The sequence below is a fragment of the Capsicum annuum genome, chromosome 2, assembly GCF_002878395.1.
Source record: "Capsicum annuum cultivar UCD-10X-F1 chromosome 2, UCD10Xv1.1, whole genome shotgun sequence".
NCBI classification, from domain to species: Eukaryota; Viridiplantae; Streptophyta; class Magnoliopsida; order Solanales; family Solanaceae; genus Capsicum; species Capsicum annuum.
This window is the reverse complement of record NC_061112.1, coordinates 116,807,062-116,816,716: the sequence shown is the minus strand read 5'-3', so window position 1 is coordinate 116,816,716 and position 9,655 is coordinate 116,807,062.

The window sequence follows — 9,655 nt, the reverse complement described above, 5'->3', positions numbered from 1 at the left end:
AGAGACAAAAATCTAGGGTGTTACAATTAAAAAATCTTGAATTGCTCGTACCATTATCTTCTACTAGTTTAATGTATGTGCTTTGCATGTGTGTCTTACCTCAATTAATAAAATTATACATGTAAACCTTACCTTATCTCATATTATTTTGATAGACCCTCAAACTAAGAAAAGAATATTTTAAAAAAAGTAAGCATATGATACAATTGGATTGAAGAACACAAAATGATTTATTTTAATCTAAACAAGTCCTAATTTAGAAAATGTTTTAAGGAACTATTGGTTGAATAAAAATAATGTTGTTGGGATGATGAGAAATTCAAAGAGGTACCATGGAGAAAAAGGATAAACAGACAATGAAGGAGGCCACAAAGACATAATTGGCTGAGAAGAGCAGAGGAGAGAAAACTTGTCCCTTGTATGCCCCTTGCCCCTCCCCTTCTCCTCCCCAGTGTTTATAATAGTGGCTATGATGTAAGCCTTTAATGCTAGCCCTCCATATAGTTTGTTTGGTATGGAAATTGCCCAGGGACAAGCCAGTACTAGTAAGGGTAGTACTAACTAGTATGCTCCTCTATAGTATATTCTATTTGATGGTGGACCTCCAGGTCTACCTGGAGAGGTTCCTAATTTATGAATATTTCTACTTGGAACATCAGGGGTCTCAACCAGCACCTGAAATGGAAAGAGCTAAAGCTCTTTCTAATAAAGCATAGAGTTATAGTTTGTGGTTTTCTGGAAACTAGAGTAAAGGAAAATAAAGCTCCTAATGTACTGAAGAAAGTAGTAAGAGGATGGAATACCTACTGTAACTATCCAATGGATCATAATGCTAGAATATGGCTGTTCTGGCAACCCCATGTGCAAGTTAATATCTTAATGGTCAAAGAGCAATTTATTCACTATTATATAGTTGATGATAGTACTCTTTCACTACCTATATAGCTATTATCTATGCAAAAAAAAGGGATGCAGGAAAGAGTTAAGCTATTGGACGAACTTAAATTACTTGGTAACTCTGTTTAGGAACCTTGGCTCCATAGTGGAGACTTTGATGTCGTGCTATCCTCTAATGATAGATTGGGTTTTGTTATTACTCGAGTGGAAATTCAAGAATTTAGAGACTATTTTGGTTCTCTTTAGTCAACACCCCAGACTGCAAAAAGTCGTTATTACACTTTCTGCAATAAACAATAGTTGGATGACAGGGTCTACTCCAAGATTGATTGGGCACTAAAAAACTACCTCTGGTTGTAGGAATATGGTTATGTTGAAGCTAAATTTTTAAATTCGAGGGTGTCTGATAACTCACCTATTATTATTCATCACAGCCCTATTATTATTCATCATAGTGCTTAGGTAGAATCTAGACAAAAACCTTTCAAACTCTACAAAATGGTATTGGACCACAAGAATTTTCCTGAGATTGTATCATCCATATGGAGGAAGCAATTTGCTAAAACAAGTATGTACAAATTGAGTCAAAAACCCAAAATTCTAAAATAAAAAAGGACCGACAGGGTCTAAACTCCGATCCTATCTTGCATCCTATGCTAAAAGGATCCAACTCACTAGAGAAAAGTTGGAAATTACACAAGACAGACTTGCTGCAGACCCCTTGAATAAGGCGTTGATAAATGAAGAGATGAAACCGGTTCATGACTTACATTAGTGGAGTTTAGTGAAAGAAAATATGTTGAAGCAAAAGTCTAGGACAACATGGACTAAATGTGATGATGTGAACTACAAGTACTTTAATTCTCAATGTAAAATCATAGCCAGAAAACAACATTTCCTTTATCTATGATGCTCAAGTCAATAAGGTTACTGACCCCATACTTATTGAGAAGGGGTGTATTGATTTTCTTTCAGGACTTAATAGGTACAGCTGCACCTGAGGTCCTTTATCCAAACTCTATGGTGGCTAAGAATGGTCCATGCTTATCACAGCCTCAAAACCTTAGTCTTATTTAGGATGTCACTAATCCTAAAATATTACTAGCATTAAAGATCATGCATGTGGACAAATCTCCTGATGTAGATGGATTTCCTATGGAATTCTTTACAAGCCGGTGGAACACCAATCAAGATGATGTGATAAGGGAAGTGAAAGATATTTTTATATTACGTAAGATATTTAAATCTTCCAGCTGCATGATAGTATCTTTAATCCCTAAATATGCTACTCCCACTCCGATAAAAGATTTCAAACCTATTACTTGTTGCAATACCTTTTATAAGCTTATCATAAAGATACTCACTAATAGGATAAAAGAGGTAATACATACTATTATAGGTCCTTCTCAATCTACTTTTATTGAAGGGGGCATTATTGATAACTTACTTTTTCAGTCGTGAATTATTCAAGTGGTATTCTAGGAGGGTGTCTCTCCAAGGTATGCTTTAAAAGTAGATCTTAGAAAAGTATATGACTCTATTGAGTGGTGCTTTATTAAGAGCATGTTAGCTGAATTGGGTTTTCCTTTCAAATTTATATCATGGGTTATGGAATGTATTACTACAGTCTCTTATTCTTTGGTATCGAATGGTGGTTTAACCAACCCCTTTAAAGGTAAATAGCAGAATTGGGTTTCTCTTTGAAATTAATATCATAGGTTATGGAATGTATTAGTACAGTCTCTTGTTCTTTGGTATTTAATGGGAGTTTCAACAAACCCTTACCTTTTTGTGATTGTTATGGAATACTTGAACATGTAGCTTAGCATATTGGATTATAACAAGGGGTTTCATTATCATCCAAGATGTAAGAACCTCGGGGTTAAGCACATTTGCTTCGCAGCTGACCTATTGTTATTCTGCAAAGCTTATCTCACATCGGTCAAACTGCTTCAAGAGGCTTTCATTAGATTTAATGAAGCATCAAGTCTTTAAGCTAACATTGAAAAGAGTTCTATTTATTTTTTTGGGACAAAGACATGGGTGAAACAAAAGATACTATCTTATATTGGCTATAGTGAAAGAGGTTTCCCTTTAAATACCTTAGAGTTCTCTTTCTTCGAAGAAGCTCACAGTTGACTGATGTTTTCCATTGGTTGACAAAATTATTGAAAGAATGACATGTTGGTCTGTAGAAATTTTACCATATGTAGGTAGGTTACAGTTGATTAAATCCAAAGTCTTTGGCATCCATACTTACTGGGCACAGATTTCCATCTTGCCAAAGAAGATTATGAAGCTTATCACTAGGTACTATAGAGTTTTCCTATAGACTGTCTCTACTTTGATTTCAAGGAGTGCATTGGTAGCTTGGGATAAGTTGATTTTCCCTTTTTTGAAGGTGGACTAAATGTACTCAACCTCTTTCGCAAGAACAAAGCAGCAGTCACAAAACAATTATGGGCCTTAGCTGAAAAGAAAGACTGTCTCTGGATAAAATGGGTCCATGCTTACTAGCTAAAAGATGAAACTGTTGAGAATTGTGTGATTTCTAAAAATGCTACATGGGTAACCAAGAAAATTAGTGGTACTAGGCAACATGTCATGACAGCTCCAGGCTTACAAGGTGACATTAACTGTAGACTGACCTCTTGTGTAAAAAGCTCTAAATTCTTTATCAAAAAGTTTTATATTGCAATGCTCCCATAAAATCTAAAATTCTCTTAAAAGGAATCCTGCTAATCATAGTGTTCATCACATACATACTTTTATACTTTGGCTAGATTTATTCAATAGACTATTTACTGTACAAAGATTAGCCAAGTTTGGTATTCATGTAGATCTATCTTGTGTGCTCTGTGATAATGCTGATAAAACCCAACAACACTTGTTTTCTTACTGTTGCATCACTAAGTGTTTGTGGCTGAAATTGTTAAATCGGCTAGTTGTTCATATGTTTATAGGCAATTAGAAGAAAGAAGTGGAATGGGTAGTAAATCAAGAAAAAGGTAAATCTGGTAGAGGTGTTATCATTTGTAATGCCTTTGCAAGGATGGTAAACATCATATGGAGAGAAAAAAACCCCACCAGGTTTCAACAAGGGAGTTATTAGGCGGACAGAGTATGTAGAGAAATAGCTCTTCATATTCTTATAAGAGTCAAAACATATAAGAAGTGGGAGCAGATACTGATGATATTGTGTGCAGCACCCTGAAGCAGTTTTAGCTATGGAGTAGATGTTATTTCCTTATGTTTTTTCCAAAGTTTTGGTTGTTATTTGGTTTATAAGTTGTGACTCTATAAGCTTGTTAGTATGAGTCGTCCCAAGTGGTTTGTCTTTTATTGAACTGAGAAACATGGGTATATCCCTATTTGTCTATGTAATTTTCTTTGGTTGAATAAATTTTGTTTATTTACCAAAAAGATGACTTAGTTTTGGTAATGGTTATTCAAGTTAGATGATTCTACAACTAGAGGGTTAGTGTGGGTGTCACTCACGATGAGGTTTGGGTCGTGATACAAGTAAAGAACTCTCATATCCAAAAGATGAAGGTGGTGGGGATAATGAGGTTGTAATGGGTTATGTGTGTTTACCAAGAGAGATAGGACTAGAAATGGGGACATTTAAGACAAGGTAGTAGTGTCTTTGGTGGATAACAAGATGCCGGAAGCGAGGTTGATTTAGTTTGGCCATGTCATAAGGAAATGCATGGATGCTCAATACGAAGGTATGAGAAATTAGTATAGATGATTGTAGAAGAGAAGGAGGGAGATCAAAGAAATATTAGAGAGAGGTGATTAGACAAAACATGACACAATTATAGCTTATCAAGGATATTGTGCTAAATAGGAAGATGTGAATGATACAAATTAGAGTCGAAGGTCAGTAAGAAGGAGTGCATCCATGCTAGTATGTATGAGTGCTTTGTCTTGTTGCTATTACTAGTAGTGGTAGTGATACGCTTGTAGTTTCCTGTTCTTGGAATTTTAGTGATGTTTGTTGCTTCCGGTAGATTAAAAATTATGGTAGTATTTCCATGTAGTCTTGTTTTTGTTACTATCTATAATTATAGCAGTATTTCCATGTAGTCTTGTTTCTGTTACTATCTATTGGTTTGTTACTACCTATTGTTACTTATTCTTTTATAACGTATTTGTCTAGAGTATTTTTTTCTAGAGATAGGGGTCTCTCAAAAACAACCTCTCTCTTTCTCAGAACTCACTTTTTGAAAATACACTGGGTATGTTGTTGTTGTTATTAGTTTTATTGTTGTTTCTGCATATCCATCATATCAGTGAATTATTGTATTTTGGACTAGCATACCTATCATGGGATTAAGATATGTGTCATTACTACAATATTTTTGGGTCGTGACATGCCAAATCTAAAGTCGAGGCGAGGCTAGTTAGCCACGATGAAGAGGAGACTCTCTTCTCAACTCTTTAAGAGTCAGAAGAATGGATTCTATAAATAAGCAAAAAAGTTTTCCTCTTCATTACCAATAAGGAAGAAACAAACTTTGTTCAAATTTTATTTCACTTTATTTCCCAATTCAGCCTTTAAACCAACAATTCTTTGGTAATTTCTGAACTATTACATAAAAATCAAAAATTTCCTTGTATACATCCTATTGGATAACAGGTCATGGATTGCCCATGTGGATTGACCCAACCCATTATTGATTTGTTTTTAATTATTTGAAATAAAAAGAAGATAATAGAGAGTATTTTATGAATTTGAAGAGAGGGGAACAGTTACAAATTAACCATTCATTCGCCCAATTTCCCAATAAATACTACTTCTTCTTCAGACAGTGCATGAAGAAAACTTAAGATTTCTTCAGTTAAAAAAACATAAATCAAGAAAAAAACACAAAAGTGATCATTTAGTTTGTGAAATTCTAAGGCTTTGTTTCCAAGAGATTCAAAGTAGACTTGGGGCAGATCCTTTCGAAAGCAAAATCGATTGTGAATTAAAGGTACATTTTTTTGCTCCGAATTTTACTACAATGTATCAGAGCCTAGGTTTAAATTGCCCTAATTTTACACGCAATATCTCGATTTTAAGTGTAGAAATAGAAAATCGAGTTAGTACTCACCTGTAAGAAAAATTGTTAATTGGATATAAATCGTAAAATCCGGTCAGGCGCGCTACTGCTACTCTGGTCAGATGCGCCACCGCTACTCTGATCAGACCCGCGACTACTACTCTGGTCAAATGCGCCACCGCAACTCCGGTCAAACGCACCACTAACTCAGTCAGATGTTGATTTAGTCCGACGCATTAAAAATTTTAAGGATCCAACAAATTTAAAATAAAAATAAAGATGTGGGGGTGTTGGCAAGCGAGGAACAAAGTGACCACCATACATCGTCCATGTCAGTGGCGCAACCTTCTAACCTACCTTGAGTGATAGCCAACTCTAAGATTGACACTCACATAGGCATAGTATTTCTTTTTTGTTCCGGAGAAATCACCGGAGAACCACCCCACAGAAGATGTTGAATGTCTGTCTTTATTTTTTTCATTGTTATATGACACTAAAATCAGTGTAATACAGGTAAGTACAAGTACTACTAATTATAGTACACACATATATAAATAAAAAAGGTTATAAAGTGATGCTCTATGCACTTACTTCATTTAAATAATTATTAAGAGTTTTTTGGGGAATCCTTTAGTAAAAAAAAAATATTATGCCTTTTAATTTATTTATTAATGAGGGTATAAATTAGACTTTATATAACCCATGTCTAAATTAATTTCTAATTATTCATAAACAGATTTTGTCTTCTACAATAATTGTGATATAAGTATCACATTGAGTGGTTAATCCATTCTTATTGTTTCTTGGTTCCTCTTTTAGTAATGTCTGAACTGGGACAAACTCGAATTACTCTAAGTGGGATCATACAAAATGGTGTCCCCAGAACGACGTAAAATCTGTTACGGAATAAAAGAGCTGTACGAAGGAAAAAAGGGAAGAAACTGAAAGAGTTCAAGTCTTTTAAGATGTCACCTAGTATTACAGTTGCTAGTTTTATTCATATGTTTGAATTGAAACGTGGAGAACTAGAAAACTATGTAGAAATCTCGGATTGGGAAGCAAGCTATTTTAGTAAATTCTCTCTGTGATCCTTGAAGCGAGAGATTAATTAATGTTTACCACGAGATTTGTCCTAGTGAGCCTTTTTGGGTGTATATAAGTCGTATTGAATATTTGTGGGATGACTTTTATCTTTATATTGACTTGTAACATGTAGTTATTTCTTAACTTTATATTATATATAAATTAAGTTGTTTATCTCTTTTTATGAATTTCATTCATTTATTTGAGTTTAAAATGACTTAATTGAAAGCTATCATCCCAATACACATTAACAAATTAATTTCTAATTTTGGTCAAGTGTTTAGTTCGTATATGATGATTGGATTCTTAAGTATCCTTTCGATTTTACACTAAACATGAAACCTTTATGTGAATAATAGACATGGCATTAAAAATCATAATTGTTGACTTAAATGAAGGAGAAAAACTGAATGGAGACAACTACAATATTTAGAGTCATAAAATATGGTATGTACTGGAAGAGCGAAATGCTCTTGAAGGTATTAACCACGTCTTATGCCTACCAGAAGAGGGCAATACTACATAACACAAAAGAGACCTTGAAGCTTATAAGGCTTGGAAAAAGGTTGATTCCATTGCACGTAATCATTATAAGTTCTGTGGTTGATGACCTCATACATGAGTGTGAGAAATTTTCTACTACCAATGCCATCTGAGCACACTTTTGAGGAACATATGGGGGTACTTCTATTACCCGCCTCAGATGGCTGACTATCAAATTTGACACTTACAAGAAGCGTCATGATCAAAACATCAAACAACACCTTAGGGTGATGTCAAATATGATTGCTCAACTCGAAAGTGTTGGTCACGTTCTCTCGGATGAGCACCGATTTAGGCAGTGATCCAATCTCTTCCCAACAGTGGGAACACTTTAAGGTCAACTTAACTCATAGTGACAACATCAATACTTTTTTATGATGTTGCACGTCACGTTGAACTTGAAGATGAGCAGCTTGGTGCTTCTAAAGCTGCTTCTAATGCCTTTATGGCAGAATCAATTGGTAAGAACTCTTTAGGATTCAAGCATAAGAAAAAGTGGAAAAAGAATGGAAAGGGTAAAGAGACCGAATAAGGACACTCTGAGAAAAAGAACAAGTCAAATTCCAAGAAGGGAAAAAGGGTTTTCAAGAAAAAAGACCAGAGCAAGATGAAGTGATACAATTTCTAAGTTCTGGGCCATTTTGCTTGTGAATGTCCTGAGCAGAAAAAGGTAGAATTTCTAAATCCAACTCTAAGTGTTACATATGTTTCTAGCACTGCTTTATTAATTGAATCTTATTGTATGTGGATTAAAGACTCAAGATCCACCGACCATGTGAGCCAAGATCGAGAAGCGTTTTTGGAGTTCCATTGAGTTTTACCTAGATCAAGGTGGATCTATGTATGAAATGATGCAAGACTTGAAGTTAAAGGGATTGGCACTTGCAAAGTAGATTTGTGTGAAGGCTGATCTTTAATGTTGCATGACGTCCTATATGCTCCAAAAATTTGATGAAACTTAGTATCTGTGTTTGTTTTTTTAGATGTTGGTTTTCTTTTATTTTTTAGTCGTAATTGTGTAAGAATTACTCTAGATAATATTGTTTATGCTTTTGGACACCGTAATGATCAATTTATTGTTTTAGACTGTAATCCTACAACTTATGACTATTATGTTGACTATTGCGTAATGTCAGGTTATTCAAGTAATAATGATGTTGATATACTTACATGGCATGCTAGATTGGGTCATATAGGGAAAAACTGTATGAATAGATTGGCAAAAGGACGATATCTAGGTTCTTTTTTCCAAAATTCAAATGTCAACTTGTGAAAAAATTCTTGCCGAAAAATTACACGTAAACCATTTAGGAAGGCTAAAAGAGCCGAAATCCCATTGTAATTAATCCGTTGTGATATCTGTAGTCCAATGAATGTCAGGGCAAGTGCTGGTGCTTCATTTATTGACGATTTCATGCTCTTTGGTTATGTCTATTTGATATCTCATAAATTCAAAGCACTTGCATACTTCAATAGATATACGAATAAAGTTGAGAATCAATTAGACAAAAGCATAAAAGCATTAAGAACCAAAAGAGGTTGTGAATATTTGTTAAAATAGTTTGAAGAACTGTGTATTAGAAAATACATTATCATACAATTAACTACTCGTTATACACCTCAACAAAATAGTGTAGCCGAAAGAAGGAATAGAACATTGTTGGATATGACAAGGTCCATGACGGTATAGGCAAATTTACCAATCTCTTTCTGGGGAGATGCATTATAAACTGCGGCCTACATATTGAACAAAGTGCCTTCTAAATCAGTATTTTGTACTTCTTATGAACTATGGACTCATAGTAAACCAAACTTTAATGATTTATGACCTTGGGGTTGTGCTGCATATATTAAAGATCATTTTTGTAAGTTTGGAAAACTAAGTCCAAAAGGAAAGAAATGTATCTTTATAAGATACTCAGAACACTTCAAAGGATATGTGTTCATTGGTGAATTGGAAGATGGAAGTACTACTGAAATTGAATCATGAGATGTCACATTCTTGGAAAATAATTTTTCAAGAGGGGGTGAAATAAGGAAAAATGAGCCTCTTTACGAAATGTTGAATTCAGATGATCAAATAA